A 15,233-nucleotide genomic window follows, 5' to 3' on the forward strand; every position below is an offset into this window, starting at 1 on the left:
GGTGGGGGGGAGAGAAAGAGAAAGAGAGAGAGAGACGTCATCCGACGCTGGGACAGAGAATGGGGGGCACTGAAGATCATTGGGGGGGGAGAGGGGGAGATCGGGGGGGGAAGGGGAGAATCGGGGGGAGAGTGGAGAATCGGGGGTAGAGGGGGAGATCAGGGGGAGAGGGGGAGAGGGGGGGGGGAGAGGGGGAGATTGGGGGGAGAGGGGGAGATCGGGGGGAAGATCGGGGAGAGTGGGGAAGATCAGGGCAAGAGGGGGAGATCAGGGCAAGAGGGGGAGATCAGGGGGGAGAGAAGGAGATCAAGGGGGGAGACATAAGGGGCTGAGAGGGACATCGGAGAGGGGGCCATCGGGGGGAGAGGGGGCCATCAGAGAGGGGGACATCAGATTTTAGAGCAGGGGGGTGCAGGTGACATCAGTGGAAATGTAGGTTTATTTTGTTTTTTAACTTTGTGGTTTTTTATTTTGTTTATTTACTTTACTTTTGCCTGATCCGGCCCTTCGGTGGGAAAGCCGCCCAGGTAAGTTTAAAATTGTTTTAACTATCTACTATGTCAGAAATAAAGTACCTTAAGTACCTCAATGAGGTACATTTGGTTCTTTAAGTATCATCCCGCCGGCTTTAATTGCCTGCGGGATTTCCGCATTCGGGATGCGCGCGCACACAGGCGCGTCTGTGGGAAACCCGGAAGTCGGCGGGTTGGGGCCGGGATTGTCCTGATTTTCACAGCGCCCCCAACGCACCCACAATTTCCTTTGAAAATCGGGGCCATGATGTCATTGAGGACTGGTGCTTTTTAGTGTAAAGCCTTCCCTCTATGAATAATTCCTTTTGTCTTTCGAGAGCAACTATAGTCTTGAGGTCTAAATTTTATACAAAATACTGTACAAAACTCAGGATTGTAATATTTCCCTCAGCAACACCAATTAGTCAGTAGCAAATTACCTTCCAGTTTTAGTGAACTGAAAAATAAATTGACTTGCAAGTACTATCAGTGTGTTTATTTTACAACCTTCAATCTTCTACTGTTTTTCTTTCTCTTCTGAATCTTTGGCATTCGTTGCCCCTTCCATTCTCAAAAGTAGTGACTCCTTTTTTATGATTAACTTTCTCTGTATAAATCCAAGCAACAATGACAACAACAACAACACATCCCAAATCACTTCACAGGAGGAGTGATGGACACCAAGAAGGGACACGAGAGAAACTAGGAAAGTGGCTGAAAGTATGGTCAGAGAAGAAAGTTTTGAGGAGGCTTTTGAAAGTGGGAAGAGAAGTAAGTCAGCAAGGATACAGATGAGGAATGTGCAGGATTTTGCATAGGATAATATATGGGCCATGAAGCCCTGGATCATTTGGAGTTAGTGTAGCATGGAGCTGAGAAGCATTGGAAAAGTCAAGCTTTAAGGTGGCTGAGGCATGGATGAAGGCTCAGCGATGGTGGGAGTGAGATAGAGGCACAAGCAGGCAATTCTCCGAAGGTAGTGACGGCCCGGATGTGGGTTTGAGGTCAGCTCAGGGTCCAACAATACATTGAGGTTGAATGTCTTTGTGGTCAGTATGAGTGAGCTGTTGTGTAGGGAGACGGAATCAGCACTTAGGAGTGTGAAGTTTCTAGCAGAAGCCAAACAGTTCTTCCAATATTGAGTTGAACAAAGCTCTTGCCCATCCAAGACTCGGGGGTAGATTTTCAACATACTGCCCAAGCATAAGACCAATGAAAATCGGACAGTTTCCATAACAGATGGCTGATCTGCGATGCTGGTTTTATACCCTAGCAGTAAGTTGAAACTCTACCCTTTGAAGTCAGACAAGCAGTCGAACAGGTAAGGAGTAGGAGGGGACCATATTTAGAGCTTTAAGGCATACTGAAAGTAACCCTGAACCTTTAACCTGCCTGGGACTTTGTAAAATTAACTTTTAATTATTTTAATGTTATGAGAAAGCAGACACTCCCACCTGTAATCTCATAACTTTAAAAAATAGACATCCAGGGAATGGAGCTCAGTTTGAGGCACAGACAGTAGAATATCTTATCAATGGCGCTTGATTTTAGTTGGTTAAGCTCCAGCAATACACCTGCTTAAAGGTGGGGATCCCTAAATGTTAGGTGTTGCCAACCTGCACCTAGGCTTGGTTTAAAGAATCTTAAGTATGTGTCAAACTCCTGGCTGACCAAAAAAGAAAGAATTTTCCAGGAACCAATCAAAAAACACTTGCTACCATGCTTCAAAGGTACAGCTATTGTAGTAAGAGTCTTCGGACATGATGTTATATTGAAATTTCAGGGACACGGTTCACAACTTTCATTCCATTCAAACTGCTCGATGCAGACACCTGGATTATGGCAGAAATGTGAACATGTTTGTTTTTCATAATTAGCTTCAATCTGGGCCACATCTGGGCTGATCTTTGTGAATCTTTGGAATTCTTTACCCCAGAGGGCTGTGGATGCTCAGTCGTTAAGTATATTCAAAACTGAGATTGATAGATTTTTGGACACCAAGGGAATGAAGGGATATGGGGATAGGGCGGGAAAGTGGAGTTGAGGTAGAAGATCAGCCATGATCTTATTGAATGGTGGAGCAGGCTCGAGGGGCCATAAGGCCTACTCCTGCTCCTATTTCTTATGTTCTTATGATCCAGGGTGGTGGACAGTTGGACACTACTAGAACATTGCCTGAAATATTAGGACAGTATGGATCTCTGTACCTTGCAAGGCAGTTTACCAGATTTCTAAAAAGAACCATGCATAATTACAAAGCAGTGAAGTGATGACATTATCATATCTCTCCCAACAAATCTGTAAACTAAAGGAAGGAAAAAAAATTGAGTTGGTTCATGGCGAAACACTGACATGACCCCAGCTTGCCCCAGCAACCAAATGACAAGATTTGAGCTGGATTTTCAGAGCTGAGTTTTCCTGAAAAGGCTTCCCAGTACATCATCAATTCCTCTTTAATATAATAATTTTAAATATATGATAAAATTAACAACAAAAAGTTGTGTGCACATTATCAATGATATCGCACTCAGCGATCAACAACTTCTAGTAATCGTTCTAATGAGTCTGATTCTCTAATTGTTGCAGTTAGTTCTCCACAGATAAGACAGCCTATTTTTAGTATGAGGACAGCAGCCTGTGGATATGTCTGCAGAAAATGATCTGTTATTCTAAATATATAAAACCAACAATTTTACAAAGTAGAATTTCCTGTGGTGGTTTCTGCCCTGACACTTGGCCTACCCTTTTTTCTGGAGCTGTAATACTCATCTCTGACTAGTAACACCCTCAGCACTTAAGTAGCCAACACTGTCTATATATAAAAAAATGTGAAGCAGTGTGTCCTTGGCCAAAAGGTTACAATTAATCACTATCTCAACAAATACAGAAAGCGCTGTTCACACCCACTGTTATCTCTTCTACTTCTGCATTTCTATGGCATGTTACGTACTTGCGATTGTTCATATATTGCTCATCATACTGACTAGTCAAAATTACAAATCATGTTAGATAGTCATATCCTCCAGCATTGGGCAGGATCTAATTATTGCAATGAAGCAATACCGTGAGTTTTGTCATGGAGAAGGGGGCTGGAGTTTCTTATAGTAAATGTAATGCATATTTTTCAGCCACCTAAGATTTATGAGGTTGTTCACACGAGTGAAACATAACACATCATAATGGTCTTTCGCAGGTGCATGAGATTCAGGTTATCAATATGAGCTCTGGTCTCCACAATGCACCAAAAACTCTCTCTCTGTCTGACAATGGCAGCCTAGCTAAGGATAATATTGTGGACGTGGGAAATTAACTCTGGGAAGGGAGAAAAAAAGGAAAGAATAAAAAAAATTATCTTTGGAATGTTCAAATGAATTGAGATTAAACTCCAAAATTCCACAGGGTGCAATTCCACTGGTAGCACAAGATCATGCCCACTGGTGCCCTCCAGCATTGACATCTGACAGAGGTAGGGGTCAGTGGGTGGTCACCTCAACTGCATGGGACCAGCAGATAGGAGGTCCACATGGGAGGCTTCGATTGTGCCCACCTGCCCCTTGCACCTGGAAACTTGGACGGCCAGCTACCCTTGGTAGGAAGGGTTAACCCCCCACCGTCCCCTGACCCTGCCACTATTTCAATCGGTGCCCAAGTAAGGGAGCGGATGCATGAATTTTTAAAATGCCATCCTCTTCCTCTTGTCAGGTTTGGACCCACCAGAGCGGGCCACATGCACCCTTGAAAAGGCCTCATCTCTCTCAGCAAGCCAACCACCAATGGTGTACCAGGTCCTCATCCCTGGCCTGGACCAGGAGATCCTGGCTTAGGAGTCCCAGATCTTGGCCTGTTATTTGCCTTGTAACGAGCAGATGGAAGTCAGCCAAGGAAGGAACAAAGGAACGTAAGAACAGGAGGAGGCCATTCAGCCCTTTGAGCCTGTTCTGCCATTCAATTCAATCATGGCTGATCTGTATCTTAACTCTATTCACCACTTTGGTTCCGTAACCCTTAGTACCCTTGCCTAACAAAAATCTATCCATCTAAGTTTTGAAATTTTCAATCGACCTAGCCTTAACAGCTTTGTCGGGGAGAGAGTTCCCGATTTCAACCACTGTTTGTGTGACGAAGCGCTCCCTGACATCACCCCTGAATGGCTAGTTCTAGTTTTAAGCTTATGCCCAAACGGCAAAGACCCAACAGTAACTAGATCTCCCCTGTTTCCTTAAGGGTTCTGCCGGCATCCTGCCGAAGTTACAGTGGGAGACCAGTAGATCTGTGTGAATTTTGGGGCCTCAGTCTTCATTTTGGTGCAAAAGCTCCATGTTTGCTAAGTGTTAAGTGTTAAAGTGTGCTAGACATTGCCAATTCCCTTTTATTAGCAAATAAAAACTTCTAACGGAAAATTTACTGGCCCTCAAATTATGCCATGTGGTAATGGCATGTGAATACTTATTGTGTTCATCTAAAATTCCTCTCTCTACTTATTTTAAACTAATGAAAATCTCTGTTAAAACAGTGCAGAAAGCAATTTCATATGAATGTATTAAGCTTAGATATGTTGGTATCCAAGGTAGAAATTCGGGGCTGAAACAAGTTGCTGTCAGCATGATGTTTACAATACCACTATTAATATTAAACCTCACGAGTGTCAGAGATTTGAACATTGAGAACCATTTCCCCTCTCAACTATCAATCACTGCTTCAATGTTCTGGTTATTCAAATAATGCACGGTTCTTAGTAGAACTTTAAAGAAGCCCTGTTATCGTATGGGGGGAATTTTCTTTCTTTCAGTAGGCTCAGTTCAACCAGGAACAGACTGCAGTGAAAGCTGAATCACAGAGCAGCTATGTTGGAAGATGCAATTAGTTTGTCCTGCAACATGCTGGGATGCATATGTTCTCAAAGCTGCTTAAATATTTTTTATCATAGATTTTCTTCAAATTACCATTAAAATTGTAACATTTTAATGTGATCAGTGTCTGCCACTGATCACATCATTGAACAAAACATGGAATAAACAAGGTAAAGTCTTTTAAGACACTTAACTGCACTGACACTGCCCCTTTAAATGTCTTCTCAATGGGCCCTGGGCCTTTGCTAATAAGTGTATTTTCCCTTTTACTCAGTTTCATTGTTGCAAAATTCAATCCTGTGGGCAGTTAAGTTACCATCACTCCCATGGAATTAATTACTTTCTCTTCCAATGTCTATTATATGTCCACATCAGCTTTACATTACGTTTGTCATAACATTGCAATTTTGTCTTTTACCCTCTGGGCTTGTTTGAGCTTCTTCTTGCAGAAACAGTGATGGAACATATTTAGTGCTACAAAGTATATACATTAACTAAGATATGCACACATAAATGGCCTTGTAATTATAATAAATATGCTTTGCAAACAGTGCCTGTATACAGAGGAGTGCACAATAAAAATCACACATCACTGATGCTTGGCTAATTTTTTTTATATAAACTCTAACATGCAGAATCCTCTGCAACTTCATTGTCAGGACAGCCTTTAGTGATCCAAACTAAACAAGTGCTAATGTAAAAATGTCTTCAGTCTTCCCTTCTTCCTACAAACTACATTTTTTTAAAACCTAAACTTGATGACATCTAAACCATTTCTCATTTACTTAGCCTTCTCTCCACTTTTCTGAACTTTGATAGTGCCCTGCACTATGATCCTTGGTGCATCACCAAGTTTTCCCAATAAAAAAAAGAACAAGTCATTCAATTATCAGAAGGAATAATTTTCTGGTGCCCAGTTGATGAAGCAGTGCTGCACCCAAAGCCTTATATGATGACTGGTGATGATTGGCATGCGAGGGCACCTCCCCAGTGGACAATATTGCAGCATGCCTAGCAGTAGGTGACGGCCTGCCTTGCCAATGTGTACACTACCTGCATGACCTGGAATGGATGAAGAAGAGAGCACGCCTTAAGGGAGCTGCTAAGGTAAGGCTAACCAACAGCACTATTTATCGCGTAGACAACTTTATGGCATACCTGCCACACCTGCCATAAAGTGTTGCCTATTAACCTATTCAATGTTTAACAGTAACCCATGCTCTCACCCAAAATTATAGTTTCTTCATTTCTTATCACACATATCCATACTCCAACAAGGCACACATTCAAACTGCAACTTACAACAGACACCTTGAGCACATTCATATGTTCAGAGATGTTTACATGTAATATCATTGAAACACAACTTACCTGTATGATGCTTGGTCACTTATTGACACACAGAAAGGACTGGAGGTTATGAATTTGGGGCTGCTGTAGATACTTCTCCAGCTTCAGTGGCAGTTGGTTACTCCCTTGAGCAGTCTGAGTATTTTACTTTTATGCAAGTTGACTCACATTGCCCTCTACGACAGCATAACATGGGGGTGTAACAATATCATCCCTTTGTGATCTGGATCAGATCTTTTGCCTTTGTATTTCTTAAATCTTTCCAACAGCAGACCGAGTTACCACTAGGTGAGGCAACGTTTTATACGAATCATTAAGCTGCTTTATTTCACAGTAAGGTGAACATATAGAGCAACTTTCTTGATCAGATTCAGTTAGTTCAATCACTAAAACTTACTTTTGTGTAAAGATATGAAAATAATTAATACGCTGTGCTATCCCACTTCAGCAGATCATCTAACTTAAACATTATGGCCTAGAAATTAGGCTGCACAGTGCCGGTCTTTTGGGCACTAAAGGGCCTCCTAAGCCTCCAATGTGCCGGCAGAAAGCATGCAGATGTTACGAGCCGGAAGTGCGCTGCCCGCCAAATTGATAAAGGCCAAAAAATCGTCGTGCAGTGCCCACGCCTGAAATGGGGTAAGGCTCTTTGCAGATGCAAATATGTGGCCTGACAACTGTTTGAGGTCCCCACTGCAAGACTGGTTTGTCTGGAGGCAGCAGGCACCAGGGTTACATACAGCCTAACAAGTTTATGGGAACCGCCTGTTAGGCCGCAACAAACAAGGTGATTTTTAAAAATATATTTACCTGAATGTGGAGCCGCTCCCCTCCTGATCATCCCCGCTCCCCGCTCCCCTCCTGATCATCCCCGCTCCCCGCTCCCCTCCTGATCATCCCCGCTCCCCTCCTGATCATCCCCGCTCCCCGCTCCCCTCCTGAACATCCCCGCTCCACTCCTGATCATACCCGCTCCCCTCCTGATCATCCCCGCTCCACTCCTGATCATACCCGCTCCCCTCCTGATCATCCCCGCTCCCCTCCTGATCATCCCCGCTCCCCTCCTGATCATCCCCGCTCCCCTCCTGATCATCCCCGCTCCCCTCCTGATCATCCCCGCTCCACTCCTGATCATACCCGCTCCCCTCCTGATCATACCCGCTCCCCTCCTGATCATCCCCGCTCCCCTCCTGATCATCCCCGCTCCCCTCCTGATCATCCCCGCTCCCCTCCTGATCATACCCGCTCCCCTCCTGATCATCCCCGCTCCCCTCCTGATCATACCCGCTCCCCTCCTGATCATCCCCGCTCCCCGCTCCCCTCCTGATCATCCCCGCTCCCCTCCTGATCACCACCGCTCACTCCCATCACCACCGCTCACTCCAATCACCACCGCTCACTCCCATCACCACCACTCACTCCAATCACCACCGCTCACTCCCATCACCACCGCTCACTCCCTTCACCACCGCTCACTCCAATCACCACCGCTCACTCCAATCACCACCACTCACTCCCATCACCACCGCTCACTCCAATCACCACCGCTCACTCCAATCACCACCACTCACTGCCACTCACCACCACTCACTCCCATCACCACCACTCACTCCAATCATCACTGCTCACTCCAATCACCACCACTCACTCCAATCACCACCACTCACTGCCACTCACCACCGCTCACTCCCATCACCACCGCTCACTCCAATCACCACCACTCACTCCCATCACCACCGCTCACTCCCATCACCACCGCTCACTCCAATCACCACCGCTCACTCCAATCACCACCGCTCACTCCAATCACCACCGCTCACTCCCATCAACACCACTCACTCCCATCACCACCGCTCACTCCCATCACCACCGCTCACTCCCATCACCACCGCTCACTCCAATCACCACCGCTCACTCCAATCACCACCGCTCACTCCAAACACCATCACTCACTGCCACTCACCACCACTCACTCCAATCACCACCGCTCACTCCAATCACCACCACTCACTGCCACTCACCACCGCTCACTCCAATCACCACCGCTCACTCCAATCACCACCACTCACTCCAATCACCACCACTCACTGCCACTCACCACCGCTCACTCCAATCACCACCGCTCACTCCAATCACCACCGCTCACTCCCATCACCACCACTCACTCCAATCACCGCTCACTCCAATCACCACCAGTCACTCCCATCACCACCACTCACTCCCATCACCACCACTCACTCCAATCACCGCTCACTCCAATCACCACCGCTCACTCCAATCACCACCACTCACTGCCACTCACCACCGCTCACTCCAATCACCACCGCTCACTCCAATCACCACCGCTCACTCCAATCACCACCGCTCACTCCAATCACCACCACTCACTCCAATCACCACCACTCACTGCCACTCACCACCGCTCACTCCAATCACCACCGCTCACTCCAATCACCACCGCTCACTCCAATCACCACCGCTCACTCCCATCACCACCACTCACTCCAATCACCACCACTCACTCCAATCACCACCACTCACTCCAATCACCACCGCTCACTCCAATCACCACCACTCACTGCCACTCACCACCGCTCACTCCAATCACCACCACTCACACCAATCACCACTCACTGCCACTCACCACCGCTCACTCCAATCACCACCGCTCACTCCAATCACCACCGCTCACTCCCATCACCACCACTCACTCCAATCACCGCTCACTCCAATCACCACCAGTCACTCCCATCACCACCACTCACTCCCATCACCACCACTCACTCCAATCACCGCTCACTCCAATCACCACCGCTCACTCCCATCACCACTCACTCCCACCACCACTCACTCCAATCACCACCGCTCACTCCAATCACCGCTCACTCCAATCACCACCGCTCACTCCAATCACCACCGCTCACTCCCATCACCACCGCTCACTCCAATCACCACCGCTCACTCCCATCACCACTCACTCCCACCACCGCTCACTCCAATCACCACCGCTCACTCCAATCACCGCTCACTCCAATCACCACCGCTCACTCCAATCACCACCGCTCACTCCCATCACCACCACTCACTCCAATCACCACCACTCACTCCAATCACCACCGCTCACTCCAATCACCACCACTCACTCCCATCACCACCGCTCACTCCAATCACCACCGCTCACTCCCATCACCACCGCTCACTCCAATCACCACCGCTCACTCCCATCACCACTCACTCCCACCACCGCTCACTCCAATCACCACCGCTCACTCCAATCACCGCTCACTCCAATCACCACCGCTCACTCCCATCACCACCGCTCACTCCCATCACCACCGCTCACTCCAATCACCACCGCTCACTCCCATCACCACTCACTCCCACCACCACTCACTCCCATCACCACCGCTCACTCCAATCACCACCGCTCACTCCAATCACCACCACTCACTCCAATCACCACCACTCCCTCCAATCACCACCACTCACTCCAATCACCACCGCTCACTCCCATCACCACTCACTCCCACCACCACTCACTCCAATCACCACCGCTCACTCCCATCACCACTCACTCCAATCACCGCTCACTCCAATCACCACCGCTCACTCCAATCACCACCGCTCACTCCCATCACCACTCACTCCCACCACCACTCACTCCAATCACCACCGCTCACTCCCATCACCACTCACTCCAATCACCGCTAACTCCAATCACCACCAGTCACTCCCATCACCACCACTCACTCCAATCACCACCGCTCACTCCCATCACCACTCACTCCCACCACCACTCACTCCAATCACCACCACTCACTCCAATCACCACCACTCCCTCCAATCACCACCACTCACTCCAATCACCACCGCTCACTCCCATCACCACCGCTCACTCCAATCACCACCGCTCACTCCCATCACCACCGCTCACTCCAATCACCACCGCTCACTCCAATCACCACCACTCACTCCAATCACCACTCACTCCAATCACCACCGCTCACTCCAATCACCACTCACTCCAATCACCACCGCTCACTCCAATCACCACCGCTCACTCCAATCACCACCACTCACTCCAATCACCACCACTCACTCCAATCACCACCGCTCACTCCAATCACCACCACTCACTCCAATCACCACCACTCACTCCAATCACCACCGCTCACTCCAATCACCGCTCACTCCAATCACCACCGCTCACTCCAATCACCACCACTCACTCCAATCACCACCGCTCACTCCAATCACCACTCACTCCAATCACCACCACTCACTCCAATCACCACCACTCACTCCAATCACCACCGCTCACTCCAATCACCGCTCACTCCAATCACCACCGCTCACTCCAATCACCACCACTCACTCCAATCACCACCGCTCACTCCAATCACCACTCACTCCAATCACCACCGCTCACTCCAATCACCACTGCTCACTCCAATCACCACCGCTCACTCCAATCACCACCATTCACTCCAATCACCACCACTCCCTCCAATCACCACCACTCACTCCAATCACCACCACTCACTCCCATCACCACCGCTCACTCCAATCACCACCGCTCACTCCAATCACCACCACTCACTCCCATCACCATCGCTCACTCCAATCACCACCGCTCACTCCAATCACCACCGCTCACTCCAATCACCACCACTCACTCCCATCACCACCACTCACTCCAATCACCACCGCTCACTCCAATCACCACCACTCACTCCCATCACCACCACTCACTCCAATCACCACCACTCACTCCCATCACCGCTCACTCCCATCACCACCACTCACTCCAATCACCACCACTCACTCCCATCACCGCTCACTCCCATCACCACCACTCACTCCCATCATCACCGCTCACTCCAATCACCACTGCTCACTCCCATCACCACCACTCACTCCAATCACCACCGCTCACTCCAATCACCACCACTCACTCCCATCACCACCACTCACTCCAATCACCACCACTCACTCCCATCACCGCTCACTCCCATCACCACCACTCACTCCAATCACCACCACTCACTCCCATCACCACCACTCACTCCCATCACCACCGCTCACTCCAATCACCACCACTCACTCCAATCACCACCACTCACTCCCATCACCACCGCTCACTCCAATCACCACCACTCACTCCAATCACCACCACTCACTCCCATCACCACCGCTCACTCCAATCACCACCACTCACTACAATCAGCACCGCTCACTCCAATCACCACCGCTCACTCCAATCACCACCACTCACTCCCATCACCACCGCTCACTCCCATCACCACCACTCACTCCAATCACCACCGCTCACTCCAATCACCACCACTCACTCCCATCACCACCACTCACTCCAATCACCACCACTCACTCCAATCACCACCGCTCACTCCCATCACCACCGCTCACTCCCATCACCACCGCTCACTCCAATCACCACCGCTCACTCCAATCACCACCGCTCACTCCAATCACCACCGCTCACACCCACTCACTGCCACTCACCACCACTCACTCCAATCACCACCGCTCACTCCAATCACCACCGCTCACTCCCATCACCACCACTCACTCCAATCACCACCGCTCACTCCAATCACCACCACTCACTCCAATCACCACCGCTCACTCCCATCACCACCGCTCACTCCCATCACCACCGCTCACTCCAATCACCACCGCTCACTCCAATCACCACCGCTCACTGCCATCACCACCGCTCACTCCAATCACCACCGCTCACTCCAATCACCACTCACTCCAATCACCACCGCTCACTCCAATCACCACCACTCACTCCAATCACCACCGCTCACTCCAATCACCACCACTCACTCCCATCACCGCTCACTCCAATCACCACCGCTCACTCCAATCACCACCGCTCACTCCAATCACCACTCACTCCAATCACCACCACTCACTCCCATCACCACCACTCCCTCCAATCACCACCACTCACTCCAATCACCACCACTCACTCCCATCACCACCGCTCACTCCAATCACCACCGCTCACTCCAATCAGCACCGCTCACTCCAATCACCACTCACTCCAATCACCACCACTCACTCCAATCACCACCACTCACTCCAATCACCACCGCTCACTCCAATCAGCACCGCTCACTCCAATCACCACCACTCACTCCAATCACCACCACTCACTCCAATCACCACCGCTCACTCCAATCACCACCACTCACTCCAATCACCACCACTCACTCCAATCACCACCGCTCACTCCAATCACCACCGCTCACTCCAATCACCGCCACTCACTCCAATCAACACCACTCACTCCCATCACCATCGCTCACTCCAATCACCACCGCTCACTCCAATCAGCACCGCTCACTCCAATCACCACCGCTCACTCCAATCAGCACCGCTCACTCCAATCACCGCCACTCACTCCAATCACCACCACTCACTCCCATCACCTTCGCTCACTCCAATCACCACCGCTCACTCCAATCAGCACCGCTCACTCCAATCACCACCGCTCACTCCAATCACCACCACTCACTCCCATCATCACCGCTCACTCCAATCACCACTGCTCACTCCCATCACCACCACTCACTCCAATCACCACCACTCACTCCCATCATCACCGCTCACTCCAATCACCACTGCTCACTCCCATCACCACCACTCACTCCAATCACCACCGCTCACTCCAATCACCACCACTCACTCCCATCACCACCACTCACTCCAATCACCACCGCTCACTCCAATCACCACCGCTCACTCCAATCACCACCACTCACTCCCATCACCACCACTCACTCCCATCACCATCGCTCACTCCAATCACCACCACTCACTCCCATCATCACCGCTCACTCCAATCACCACTGCTCACTCCCATCACCACCACTCACTCCAATCACCACCGCTCACTCCAATCACCACCACTCACTCCCATCACCACCACTCACTCCAATCACCACCGCTCACTCCAATCACCACCGCTCACTCCAATCACCACCACTCACTCCCATCACCACCGCTCACTCCCATCACCACCACTCACTCCAATCACCACCGCTCACTCCAATCACCACCGCTCACTCCAATCACCACCGCTCACTCCAATCACCACCACTCACTCCCATCATCACCGCTCACTCCAATCACCACTGCTCACTCCAATCACCACCACTCACTCCCATCACCGCTCACTCCCATCACCACCACTCACTCCAATCACCACCGCTCACTGCCACTCACCACCACTCACTCCAATCACCACCACTCACTCCAATCACCACCGCTCACTCCCATCACCACCACTCACTCCAATCACCACCGCTCACTCCCATCACCGCTCACTCCAATCACCACCGCTCACACCCACTCACTGCCACTCACCACCACTCACTCCAATCACCACCACTCACTCCAATCACCACCGCTCACTCCCATCACCACCACTCACTGCCACTCACCACCACTCACTCCCATCACCACCACTCACTGCCACTCACCACCACTCACTCCAATCACCACCGCTCACTGCCATCACCACCACTCACTGCCACTCACCACCACTCACTCCCATCACCACCGCTCACTCCAATCACCGCTCACTCCAATCACCACCACTCACTCCAATCACCACTCACTGCCACTCACCACCGCTCACTCCAATCACCACCGCTCACTCCCATCACCACCGCTCACTCCAATCACCACCACTCACTCCAATCACCACCGCTCACTCCAATCACCACCGCTCACTCCAATCATCACCGCTCACTCCAATCACCACCACTCACTGCCACTCACCACCGCTCACTCCCATCACCACCGCTCACTCCAATCACCACCGCTCACTCCAATCAGCACCACTCACTCCAATCACCACCACTCACTCCCATCACCATCGCTCACTCCCATCACCACCACTCACTCCAATCACCACCACTCACTCCCATCACCATCGCTCACTCCAATCACCACCGCTCACTCCAATCAGCACCGCTCACTCCAATCACCACCGCTCACTCCAATCACCACCACTCACTCCAATCACCACCACTCACTCCCATCACCGCTCACTCCCATCACCACCACTCACTCCAATCACCACCGCTCACTCCAATCACCACCGCTCACTCCAATCACCACCACTCACTCCAATCACCACCGCTCACTCCCATCACCACCGCTCACTCCCATCACCACCGCTCACTCCAATCACCACCGCTCACACCCACTCACTGCCACTCACCACCACTCACTCCAATCACCACCGCTCACTCCAATCACCACCGCTCACTCCCATCACCACCACTCACTCCAATCACCACCGCTCACTCCCATCACCACCACTCACTGCCACTCACCACCACTCACTCTAATCACCACTGCTCACTGCCATCACCACCACTCACTGCCACTCACCACCACTCACTGCCATCACCACCACTCACTGCCACTCACCACCACTCACTCCAATCACCGCTCACTCCAATCACCACCACTCACTCCA

This window comes from Heptranchias perlo, chromosome 9 (genome assembly GCF_035084215.1).
Source record: "Heptranchias perlo isolate sHepPer1 chromosome 9, sHepPer1.hap1, whole genome shotgun sequence".
In the NCBI taxonomy this organism is placed as follows: Eukaryota; Metazoa; Chordata; class Chondrichthyes; order Hexanchiformes; family Hexanchidae; genus Heptranchias; species Heptranchias perlo.